This window comes from Rhinolophus ferrumequinum, chromosome 23, assembly GCF_004115265.2.
Source record: "Rhinolophus ferrumequinum isolate MPI-CBG mRhiFer1 chromosome 23, mRhiFer1_v1.p, whole genome shotgun sequence".
NCBI classification, from domain to species: Eukaryota; Metazoa; Chordata; class Mammalia; order Chiroptera; family Rhinolophidae; genus Rhinolophus; species Rhinolophus ferrumequinum.
Genome location: NC_046306.1, coordinates 31,048,929 through 31,062,650, shown reverse-complemented (window position 1 = coordinate 31,062,650; position 13,722 = coordinate 31,048,929).

Below are 13,722 nucleotides of genomic sequence, written 5' to 3'. Positions count from 1 at the left end.
GTGTAATTCACATTGGTTGTGATCTAATGATTGTAGGAGGTATGACCTCTGAAGAGGCAACATGAACTAGATGCGTCTAGAGTGATATCGTAAAACACTTGCTCCAATACCATTACCAAACAATAATCAGTCGTGTGAGTTTATCTACTTTCGTATATGAAGTTATCAAGGTAAAGTCACAAGCTACTTATTCTTGAAAGTGCAATCCCCTTGTGTGAGCCACACATAGCAAATTCCTGAAGGAAAATACTAGGATATGGATGAGCTTATCCGGGTTGATAATTTAGGTTGAGTTTTTTTATTTTAATCAAAGGGAAGTAAGTATTTTGGAATGCTGAGGACTTAAATGGGTTATGAGCTTTCTTCTTAGAAATTAAAAACTTGGTATTTTTTGGCTTTTGGTATGTGTAATCAATTCTGAAGGAGATTCTGAGAATCTATAATGGTGTCAAGCTGACTTCATTGTACAGTGTTGCTGCAATGCACATATTATTCAGTCATATATGCATGCTATTTAAATTACTTCTGATGTGCCTTTTCCCTGAAGAAATTTTTCTGATTTCACTGTCATGCTTTTTTATTAATATTGTTGCAAAGAAAAAATATTATCCAAAACTTGTTAGGGGAAAAATAAAGACTGCATCACCTTTATTTCAATGTCCTGTTCCTACATCAAAGGTTGGCAAGTTTTTTTGTTTTATTTTGTTTTTTGTTTTTTCTGTAAAGGGCCAGATAATAAGTATTTTAGATTGTGTGGCCCATCCAGTCTCTGTCTCAGCAATTCAACTCTGCAGTGAAAGTAACCATCTACAGTATATAAGCAGATGCCTGTGGCAGTGTGCTAATAAAACGTTATTTACAAAACAGGTGGTGAGTTAGGCCTGGCTGTAGTTTTCGGACCCTTGCCCTAGAGTCACATGAAATACAAGTTTATTTGATTTACCCTTTACTATTGATTAGGGTTCAGAAAATTTACAACTTTGTAAAGTTGAAAATTGATAAGATATAAAAGATTTTTGGCGTGACCAGTTAGCTTTGTTGGTAAGAGTATGGTGCGGCCTTCTTAAAAAAAAAGAAAAACATTTTTGCCAAATATCATGCAAGTAAATTTTGTCCAGGAGCAATGAAAATTATTTTTTGCCTGACACAGACACAAACGACTTTTCTTTTGTAAACAAGTTAAACTCAAAGGCTATGGTCTTATTGCTGGTAGCACAATAAACAGTTTCTCATCTAACTTTGTGATTTCTTGTAGCATTCTTCCTTTCTTTTATTGACTATATAGTTATCAGTTTCATGTATCCATTTTGAACCAATTTTGTCACCCCACTGCTTCCTTCATCAAGGAGTCTAATAAAACTTTGATTTCTGCTCATTATGATTTTCCATGAGGATTGTATTATATTAAACATTTTGAAAATTATACTTTGGATACTGTTCTGTTAAGATATTTACCTAAATTAGATCCCATGTTCTTGTCCTTCAATTTTTATAAACAGGAAGGGAAGGAAATAGTGTCCCCTTTGATTTAAAAAAACTAATTTGATGCCCTAAAATAATCTAACCAAGAGCTGAAAACAAGTAAAAAACATGGGAATATGATAAAGAAGACATGGGTGCCTTGGACAAAGCAGATATTTAAACTAAATGCCAGGATGTGGCTTCAGGTTCAGCAGAAAGTGTAGAAGACCAGAATATGCCATCCCAAAGTATGCCTCTTTAGCACAAGTATTATTTAGAGCTGATTATTTTGAGAAACAGCAGACACAGAAGGAGTTCTAAAAACAGAACAAATTTCCCTTTCCCAAGGGAAATTTACATTTATAAAGGAAATATCCATTTGCCATTTGCAAAGGTGTCTCCCTCGCTGTACCGGAGAAGGATGACTAAATCCCAAGAGACTCTTATCAATAGAGAAGGCACAGACTTAAATCTGCATAACAAAGCTTTCCCTTCTTTACATACTTCTCCCAGTCACCTTTCCATAACTCTCTTCCCCTCCTCATGTGCCTCACACCTTTCTCCTTTTGTTTTAGCTGAAGATGGTATTTAGGCCCCAAGTTCTAGCCCCCTCTTTGAGTTACTCACCTACCTGAGTTTCTCCCATGTATATATGAGCTATACATGTTAACAAATTTCTGTTTGTTTTCTCTTGTTAATCTGTCTTGTTACAGAGGACTCAGTGGAGAACCTAGAAGAGTAGAAGGAAAATGCTTTTTTCCCCTCTCCTACAAAAGCATATGGCAGGTGTTGTTCATTCTGATTGGATAATGTGCACAGGGTAAAGCTCTTGCATCATCTTCTACTTCCTGGCAACATTTATCTCAAGATAGCAGGTATTTTACCCACTGGATGTCTTCAGCACACTCTTCTGATGTTACCTTTGCTTTCACACGTGAAAATGCAACAAAATTAAAGTAATTTTTCAGTGTAAACTAAAACCATTCATTAAATATATTCCCACCCCCCAAACAACCCTCAGAGGAGTTTGAAAATTATAACTCCTGTTCCCCTTTGGCTCACAGCAATGACTGTTCCTGCTTTCAGAGAAGCTGAACCTTTGAAGGACATCTGAGTTCATGCCAATCAGCAGGCAGTGGCAGAATGAAATGGATTTTCTTTCACATTAGACTAGATGGTATAGTGCTAAGCTGAAAAACACTCTGTTTCATTTTGGATTCATGCGTGTTTTTTCCTACTCCATGATACTTGAAAGTCAAACTGAATGTCAGAGATAAAAATGTCATGCAGATTATAACTCAGTTCCCCTGGGTTCACTGGAGATGTACGCAGTTGAGACTCTTGACTGAGGTACAGAGAGGTCAGTTCAGCTATGCTGTTCCCCAGCCATCCCCTGCTATTCCTCACTCTAAAAGAGTAATTCACTTTATTGTGTCCAGTGGAAACGCAGGGAAGACTAATATTCAGCTGGGCTCCTAGGAGCTTAAAGACAGTCAATTTATGAAAGTATTAAAGGATCATTTTTAGGAAAAGATAAGCTCACAACTTTCATGTATAGTATGTAAAATGGGCACGTATCAAAGATTTTCTTTAACTCATTAATCAGTGAGAGAAGCAGTAAGATGTTACAACCCGTTCAAAAAAGAATCCAAAGACAACACACATATGTAGGCTATCAGACACATTGCAATAAATTTGAATTTGCTTAATTGGTGCTAAAATGTCCTCCCACAGACAGGGAAGGAAATTAATTGAACCTTCTTCAAATTCATTTGCACAGTTGTGGGAAAAGAATTGTTTGCATCTTTTTCAGTTATCACAACTTACAGATTTGTATAAAACACCAATACTATGAAAGGTGTAAAGATCCCAAAGAATCAGATAACCTAGAAGGATATGCTAGACAATGCCTAGTTTCCCGATGAAAAAAACATCCAGTAACCTTTTTGGTGTATTTCAGTCCTTAGCAATTTTTTGCTACAAAAGAAAACCTAATAATATGTTTGTATCTCTAGGGTTATATAAAACAGAAAAGGCAACAGTTTTCCCTTTTGCATCCGTTTGCCAAAAACAATCAAATAGGACAACAGATGGACTGAGAAGCAAATACTTGAAAGCTGGAGAAACCAAATGGAAGAAAAAGTAAACTTTACAAAATGCCTTTGCTTAATCATTGTCTTTACAGTTTATTACTTTGTATTTCACATTGTGGAAAATTTTAAGAGAAACATACTAAATAGACTGAGCTGTCTTTTGAGCTACCCTGTTTCCATTTCACATTTGCAACATTTTCGAACATTAGGAAAAGCACCATGACTCTTGAAGCTTTGAATCAAGCGCCTTGGAAAATAATGTGGAAGTTTTATGACAGTTTCTCATGGAAGACTTGGGAGACACTACACTGCTGTGGGGACAGAGTCCCAGAGAGCAGTTTCCAGGCTCTCGGCCTCGTGTAGGGAGGTGCTGGCTCAGGTAGTGAATGACCATCAACTGTGATTGTTAGCGTCCCCCGCACGACAAACGGCGCAGCAGGCAGGGTCTCCCACACAACACCGCATGCCATCCAGCAAGACTTCCTAACAGCCCTTCTTACCCACCTCTCTCCCCGTTCCTAATGGCGGTTCCTGAATCTTTTCTCTCTCACTTGTGCTCCAAAAGTCTGCAGTTGTGCTAGCTCTTCTTACTTCCCTTATCATTTCTCTTTTTTTTTTTTTGTGAAAAGTAATTTCATCTTCTCAACTTCAAGTTTTCTCTCCTTCCACTATGACTGTCAAGACAATGTCCTTTATCCTTTGAAGGAAATGGAAAAGGCTATCACAAAAACTTGTAATTTCATATGCTTCTCCATGCCACGCTTTATTTTAAAGAGTAAATATCTTTGCTATACACCTTGGCACATAAGTAGCTTCCACATCATAATTTAAGTGGGTACACCATAAATGATTTTATTAGACTTTTATAAAAGAAAGGATTCCTAAGCTTTTTCTAAATGCCAGCCAGGTTCCTCCCAACATTCTGAAAATTCAGGCAAGCAAAAAGACTATTAGTTTGCTAGGGCTGTCATCACAAAGTACCCAAAGTACCCCAGATTGGACGGCTTACAGAACAGAAATTTATTATCTTACAATTCTGGAGAGAAGAAGTCTGAGGTTAAGGTGTCGGTAGGTTTTATTTTTCTCCTGAGGTTTCTCTCCTAGTATAGATGGCTGTCCTCTCCTGTGTCTTCTCATGGTCTTCCCTCTGTGTGTCTGTGTCCCAATCTTCTCTTCTTATAAAGACACCAGTCACATTAGATTAGGGCTCACTCTATTGACCTCATTTTAATATAATTACTTTTTTTTAAAGACCTTATCTCCAAATACAGTCACATTCTGAGGTACTCTGGGTTAAGATTTCAACATATGCATTTTGGGGGGGAAACCTAATTCATCCCATTACAAGGACTGTTCATTGCCTTTTAGCAGTGGAAGAATGTCAGGTGTTCAGGGATTAAGTGATCTCTGGACAATCCATCAAGGAACACAGCCAACACATCTAATTGATAACCTGTACTGTGGGCTTTTAAAAGTCATTCTTAGAAGAAAGCGTTGTTAGAGTGCAGGCTTTTTGGAATTTCAGAGTTGGTATTATAGAACAAGCTTGAAGAAAGCGATGCTTTTATTTTTGTCTTATAAGATATAAATGATGGCCATATGCCAACACTAAATGTTCTTCAAGGTACCCTGGTTGGTTGTTCCATACTTGATCTAAATATTCATATAAAAGCATCATAATTGTATTTTTTGTGTTTTTGACAACTTTGTCGTGATATATTGTACATACTATAAAGTTCACCAGTCTATACACCTAAAACAAAGATAAAACAATACTGAACGTCAAATGTAATTGAAAAAAAGTTCACCAGTCTAAAGCGTACAATTATCATAAGTATTTATGTGTGTACTTATGTGGGAAACTATTCTGCACTCTTTATGTAGATTAATTATAATCTCTATGGTAACTCTATAAGGTTGACAGCATCCTTACAGATAAGGACATGACGTTTAAAAATGGAAATAACTTTCTCAAATTCACCCAGCTAATGAGTACAAGCACTGGTCATTCAAACCCAGGTCTGCATGCGTCTAAAACCCAGGGTCTATACCCCGCACTACCCAACTTCTCCTTCCCCATTTTTCCATCAGTAATACATGTATATAATTATTAATAATCCTATTACTCAGAGTTCACCACCTATGATCATGTTGGCATATACCCTTACATTTATTTTCCCATTCATATGTATCAAGCACATGTGACTACATATAAATAAACTCAGTTTTATAAGAAATGTCATACTTTTGTATTTTCTTCAAATAAAATTGTCTTTCTCTGATCTTACCAGATTGTCAGGAGATCCTTGTAAGTATTGGGCCTCCTGATCTTCCTTGGAGTCGAAGAGAAAAATGAGAGACTTATACACTGCTAGGAAAGTGGGGGAAGAAGTATGATCTTCAACCCACCATGGCAGCCTTCATCACTGTCTAATGTCCAGTAGTTCAGGAGGGCAGGGACTCTACTGCTTCGGGGACCAGAGGAGCACAGAGAACCTTGCCCTAAAAGGAAGCTCAGTGTTAGTTTGAGCTTTTCTCTGAGGTCTCATCACTGCATGAAGCATGGGGCCTGGGTCCTCCCATTCACTGTGCAGCTCCTCCCCTCTGAAGAACATCCCTCTTTATCCATCTGTCAATCTCTCTCTCTCTCCTGCAATGCCTTTGCCTGTAGTATAAACCCTTTTGCTCAGGTTTAGAACAACAAGAGCTCAGAAGGGAAATGTTTATGGTTAACAACTCCTTTTGAAAAAAAGGAAAATAAAGACTATTGAAAATTTATTTTTCTATTTATTTATTGTAATTGTTATTTACAAAATCAGGATCACATTCTTTCTGTTGTTTTTATCAATTTTGACACTCTTTATCATATATATATATATATATATAATTGAGTATTAAGAATTCTTTGTATGTTTTGGATACAAGTCCTTTATTAGATATGTATTTTGTCAAATTTTTTCCCATGCTGTCTTTCATTTTCTTAACAGTGTCTTTTGCAGAGCAGAAGTTTTGAATTTTAAGAATGTCCAACATACCAATTTTTCCTTTCATAGATTATGCTTTTGGTATTGCATCTAAAAGCTCATCTCTCAACCCAAGATCATATAAATTTTCTCTTATATTTTCTTCTAGAACTTCATAGTTTTGCACTTTACATTTGGATCATGATTCATTTCGAGTTAATTTTTGTGAAAAGATATATATCCAGGTTCCAGCATCATTTATTGAAAAAACTGTCCTTTATCCATTGAATTGCCACTGAACCTTTGTCAAAAATAAATTGACTATTTTTGTGTGTGAGCTCTCTATTTTGTTCCATTGATCTATGTGTCTATTTTTTCACTGATATCATGCTGTCTTGGTTATTGCAACTCTACAGTGAATCTTGAAAGTACTTTAAATCCTTCAACTCTGTTCTTTGTCAGTATTGTGTGAGTTATTCTAGGTTATTTATTTAGTTATTTTGATCTACACATTAGAATCAGTTTGTTGATATCTACAAAATGGTTGCTGGGATTTTGATTAGGATTGCATTGCACCGATAGGTAAAATTGGGAAGAATTGACATTACTGGACAGGATTATTAACTGGTGACCCATGGGAGTTGGTTGACAAATGCCCAAGCTTTTCCAACCCTCAAGTAAGACATCTGTGTGCATGTTCTACGACATCTCCCAGAGGTCCCCAGCCGTGTCGAGCCCTGGTTGCCCACATGGCAACTTCTCATTAAGACATCCTTTATTGGCTATCTTCTCTCTCCTGCTTGCTTCCCCATCCCCCTACCAGGGTTTCCTGTGATCGCCTCCTTAATAAACTATTTGCCCTCAAAACCTCATCTTAGGATTTGTTTCTGGGGGCATCCAAACTAAGATGGACGTGTGATAACACTGGTGTACGAAAAGGCAGGCTCAATTAGGACAACTCCCTATCCTGTATGTACCCAGGTTCCAGTGTAAGATCATGCCTAATCAATGTAGATAGAAAATTCACAGTCAGCTTAATACCATCCTGGACATCCAAATTTATTAATGTAGGAGGTAGTGAGCAAGTGCCCCATCTCAAAACTGACATCTCTTCAGAAGAATACAAAAGGATAAAAATGAAATGTATTTCATTTCAATAATCATGCATGTGCATGAAAATCTACCTCAAAATAGCTAAAATGGTAAAACATGTGTTGCTATTTTAAAGTCAGAAGATTTGGATTTGCTTCAGGCAGTTTTTGTGTCTAGGGTTTTATGGCTCACTAGTTTCAGGTTAGAATATTAGAATTGCAAAGCATGCTATGGTTTCAGTTTCCTCCTTTCTTTCATAATTTTGTAGTACAGGGTACCCAGTGGGCGAGATGAGGGTGGGGGCGGAAAAGTAGGGAGGAAGGAATGAAAGGTACCAAGAGAACTGGTCCAACTATCTGTCTTCATTTTTAACAGCCTTCCAAACAAGTCGTGCATGCTGAGCACTGCAGAAGCACCAGACATTTGTTGGGGTAAAAAAATCCTCTGGGGATGCATTCCTTGAGGGGGAGAAAATGGCTTCATAAAGAAATGATGCAAACACTGTACTTTGTCCTGCCAGCAACTTCTCTCTTTATTTGCAATTACAGAATGAAATATCCACTACACCAAAGCCTCAGTCAGCTGCAAAAACAATGAGTTGTAACCTGATATTTATTTTTGCTGAAATGGAACCGCAGCCCTGCCATTCCAGATTCTGTAGCCTTGCAAAGCACCCAGAAAGCCTTCGCTGACCTTGGAGGAGCGCAGAAGGCTAATGAAACATCCTCACTTTTGCAGTTTATATTTCTTGAAGAACCTAAGCCAGAGGTAGATGAGTTCCCATCCAGCTTTTGGAGGGAAAAGCAAAAATTATTTAATTAATCTTATCAGAAAGCCTTTAAACATGTAATATCAGCCCTTTATTATGATATAATATCAGCCAACACTTGCTTCACTTTCCCTGGGAGGAACTGGACTGGAGCTGCTGATCATGGAAGAAGCACTTTGTTGTCTCACGCACACACTCAGGCAATTTAAATCTAGTCTCTGAGAGACCTGACATCATAAAGGGAAATTGTGTTCAGGTCTTCTAATCAATGAAAACATTACCTCAACAGTAATCAACTCAGTCACTACCACAATCTCTCTTTCCTCTCTGACTAAACTTCACGAAGCGGAAATTATTGCGCCAGTGCTTCACCACCTACTATGTTATTAACTCGAAGATCTGCTGCCAGGCCTGCCTGGTGGCTCAGGTGATTGGAGCGCAGAGCTCCTAAAGCCCAGGTCGCAGGTTTGATTCCCACATGGGCCAGTGAGCTGCGCCCTCTACAGCTAAGATTGTGAACAACAGCTCTCCCTGGAGCTGGGCTGCTATGAACAGCCAGAGGTCGGCATAGGCTGCCATGGGCTGCCGCTGGCTGACCAACGACAGGCAATTGATGGAGCGCAAGGCTCCTAATACCAGCATGGGCCAGGGAGCTGTGTCCTGCACAACTAGACTGAGAAACAATGGCTGGCTTGAACCGGAGTGGGGGGGGAATGGAAAAAGGGGAAGAAAACAAAAGGTCTGCTGCCTTAGAACACTTGAATGATGCTGTTCTTTTGAAGGTCACAAAGGACCTCACCTTCTTTAATCCAATAAGCATTTTTCAGTCTTGATGAACAGCACCATTGGACACCACCTACCCACCTCTCCTTCTGTTCTGAAGCCTTGTTCCCTTGCCTTTTGTTGACATTCTTCTCTCTTTCCTGTGCCTCCTTCCGGCCTTCCCTGTGGTCATTCTCCTCTGTTCTTTTTTGCAACCTCCCATCCTTTATATTTGTTCTCTCAACAAGCATCCATTCCCATATTTTCAGCCATTGCCTTCCCGATGGCTGGAGCTTCAGCAGCAGCCTTGACTGATAAAGTATTCATGAGGATGGAGTTTCCCAGTAGAGGATGGCAAAGCAGGACATCATATAGAACTTGGACCTCTGATGACATCGTTGGAGACACCATATCTGTTCTGCCTTGACTACCTCCTGATTTCTTCTACATGCTAGGATAAATCCTGTGTGGTTAAGCCATTGTTATTGTGGGTTTTCTGGCATATGAAGTCTAATTTAAATAATAAAAATAAATATAATAATGCTTTCTCATAAAGTCAGTATAAGGTTTATGTGACATAATATAGATCATGTGCTATCTAGGCGTAGTCTATGTAGACAAAACATTATAGACATTGTTATTAGAAACTCCATGCTGGCATCCCCAACTTCACGATGCACCAGACCACAGAACATCAATTATGTCCGAAACAATCCCTTCCCAAACCAATGCTTCCTGCTAATTGCCTTGGTCTGATTTATGACATCACTAATCCCTTGTTGTTAATCACGGTTTTGATTTTTGACATTCTTTTCCTCCCAACATTGAACCAATTGCTAAAACATATTGATCTACTTCTTCACATTTTCTCCAATGAATTTCCTCATTTTTATATTTTCCCTGCAGATCCCCTGGTTGAAGCTGTCATTATAACCTACCCAAACTGTTGCAATCTTCAGCTCAGTTGTTTCCCCACTTCCTGTGTACCTTCCTCCTCCTAGTTACCCTGTGGAAACCCTGAGGTGACTGTTCCACAAACGCTGCTCTAATCTTTTCACTTATCTCGTGAAAAACCCAAGTGGCTTGTCATTGTCCACTCGGTTAGACAACACACTCCTCAACATGGCACTTGAGACCCCAGCCTTTCTTCAGATCCTCATCTCCATCTCCTTCCATGCTCATCAATCTGGACTCTTCGATCTGCCTTCTGCTTTCTTCATTTTGTTGCTTGGCTCATGTTTCACTCACCCAGAATGTCCTATTCCTCCTGCATTCCCTACATTTAAATGTCTGAGCTAACTTTCAAAGCTTCATAGACATACTGTCACTTCTGGAAATCCTCCTTACAGAACTGATGTGATGTTTTCCCTTTACTCGAAACACTTCATCTCTTTTATGGTGCTGGTGCTCTATTGCTTTTCAGTGGTGGTTCTCAAATTTTAAGGAGCAGCCTAATAATCTGAAAGAGTTGTGAAAATACAGATTACTGGGCCCAACTTCCATAGATCCTGATTCAGAAGATCTGGGGTGGAGTCTGAGGATCTGCATTTCTAAAACGTCCCAGGTGATGCTGATGTTGCTGATCTGGGGACCACACATTGAGAAGTGCGTTCTAGTTATCGTGCATCTCATAGCCCTCTACATGGTAAATTTCTTGAGATCAGACAATATGGTTTATTCTAATCTGTGTATTTCCTGAGGCTCCCAGCACACATTAGATAAAGGAAATTGAACAGAACAAGAGGCCAAATTTCTGCTTTCGAAGTTGGCACTGACCCTTTGAAGTTATGTCCAATAGTTAGTTTCCATCATCCAGAAAGAACACATCTAAGTGCCTTTGCTGAGAGCATAGCCAAATTCTTCCTGCTCTTTGCCATTGTTCTTGGTTTGCGGAAGTGAGACCAGAGCATGTACTTGGAGAAACATTGGGTATTGAAGGCAATGACATGACATAAATTCAGGGAAAGCAATAGTTGAAGGGCTTCCCCAAAGGAATAGGATAACAAAAGTTCAACATTTGGTAAATTAAATATGAAGGTTGCCATGGTAAGGTAACAACATATTTCAAATCTATAATTATACCTGGAGAGAGGCACGTTAGAGTCCCCTCCATATACTTTTGTTCCCTCTTATGCTTTCAATGCCTCAGAAGCAAGTCACTCTAAATTCAAATTGTGCTTCTAATTAATTACCTTTATTATTATTCTTGGAATGTTCTTTAGAACCAACATGGTTTTTAGAAAATTAACTGTAGCTTTTCTGGGTTTTGAAATGTGGGCAACTGGGTATTCTGACAAATTCGTGTCCTGTTTTCCTCCTGTGTATAGGTAACAGACTGATATTCTTTTTCTGCTTGTGTATCAAGTTATCTAGTCAGGGCATTTTTTTCAGGAAGGTGAGAGGAAATTTTGCATATAGAAAGTGTTGTTGAAATGACAAGAAAATAAAGAACAAGTCAGCCAAACAAACAAAAACACTACACTCATCCCCCAAAGACCTTTGTTCTTAGCGTTTCATATTTCATGTCATACTTGTCATGAAATAAATCTTACAGAAATAATGAAAGCTAGATGGAGACCATTACCAGAAAGATGTATATCAAATATGGATTTTTTTTTTAAAGAGGCAAATCAATTATACCCAGATGGAACATTAAAAAAGTCACATCTATGCATCATCATTTTTCAGCAGCGGCACAGTTGGTACCTTTTCATTTGCACCGTGTGCCAAACATAGTCAGTGTATTCAGCTGACTGCCCCATCCCCGTCATGATTCTAAGTTTACATGGAAGAAGACATGTTGGTTGAGTTAATTCAGAGACCCTCGGGAAAGTGCATCCCATGGGGCCGTGACGTTACTATTTTATAATATTTTCTTCTTTGAGGATGCAGATGGGCTTGCCAGACGGTGACTTTTACCTACTCTTTTTGAGTAAGGTGCCCCAGAGTTTCCTGCCCCTTCTGCAGAGACAGGCCACAGCTCTACAGTGATGGAGAAAAGCACGCAGCATTTGCAGACTTTTTGTTAAAAGCTCTTGTTTGTTTTAGACATCCTGTTTCCTTGTTATTTATAATTCTAGAAATTAGGGAGATACTTATTCCTTCTTGCCCCAGTAAGGTTAAAAACTGTAATTGATGTCATCAAGGACCCACAATTTCTGTTCTGAGCAAAAAAACTTTCTTAAATCCAAAAAAGAGTGAAAAGAGACCCTGACCACCACCACCACCCATATCTGACTGTCGGAATGGATAGTAGCAGGATTCTGCTTCCCCCAGGGAAATTACTGTGATCTTCTGGGGGCAACATACCCACTTGGAGAGCCTAGGAGAATCCCACCAGGTAACTAATAACTGAAAAACACTTATAATGAAACTGAAGGGAGAATAAAATTGTTTGCCGGCCTATCTCATGCTGTCCTGCAATATCTGCTTCAATGTGATAGAACAAAACTGGCCAGAGAGCAGGGAATACCTAATTCTGGCATACCCATATGCCCTAAAGCATTTCAATCCAGCATCTACCACTTTAATTCTTCGCTTCCTAAGCTTATTGATTTCACCCTCAGTGACAGGCACTTACCATTTTCAACATTTCACAACTATGTTAACCTCTGTTGTCTCCTGTCCCTGGCTGTAAATATAGAGCTGCCAGTCTTTTGAAAAGCACTGTCATCCCATTTTTCATTTTCTCAGCCCTCCCTATACACACGCCCTTTGCCATATGGCTTTACAGCTTCCACCATCAAGAGGTTGAACCTATTTCCCTGCCCTATGATTCTGCTTTCATCCATGTGAGTTGCTTTGGCCAATGGGATATTAGCCGATGTGACTGAAGCAGAGGCTTGAGAAAGAGCTTACTCTTTTCCACTGTGGTTTGTGTCTGCTGTCTCCATGAGCGTGTGCCCAGGTTATCCTGCTGGAGAATGGGCAACATACAGGGCAAAGCTGTCCTATGAGAGGTTACCATTTGTCCCAGGTAAAGACAGTCTAGATCAATCAACAACTAACTGATTCCTTTATTTTTCAATCTATTATCCAATTCTGGTTTTACCTCCAAGATAATTCTTGTTTGTCCACTTTTCTCCACTTCCACGGTCATGTCCTAGACCAAACCACTTACACCATATTTCACATGGATTTTGCAACAGCCTTTTAGATTGGGCCCCTGCTTTCCCTCATGCTTCCCTGCAAGCTATTTCCATTCAGCAGTCAAGGGATCTTTTAAAAACATAAATTGGATGGTACTAGTCCCCTGGATCAACCCTTTGATATGTTCTCCTTGCTCTTAGAATAAAATCTAATATGTTAATACAGTTCTCAAGATTTGCATCTCTCACCTGAACTTATAAAATGCTGTCCCATCCTCTTACTAGACTACTATCCCACTGGTCTGTCCTTTTTTTGACCCTTAAATAAGCCAAGTTCCTTCCCATCTTAGAGCCTTTGCCAGTGTTGCACCCTCTGCTTGGAATGTCCTTTCCCCAGCAATGCTAATCACCAGCTCTATGTCCTCATCAGTTTTGGCTTAAACATCAACCTCTTCCTGGAGATCCTCTCTGTCCTCTGTCTAAGAGGCCCCTCC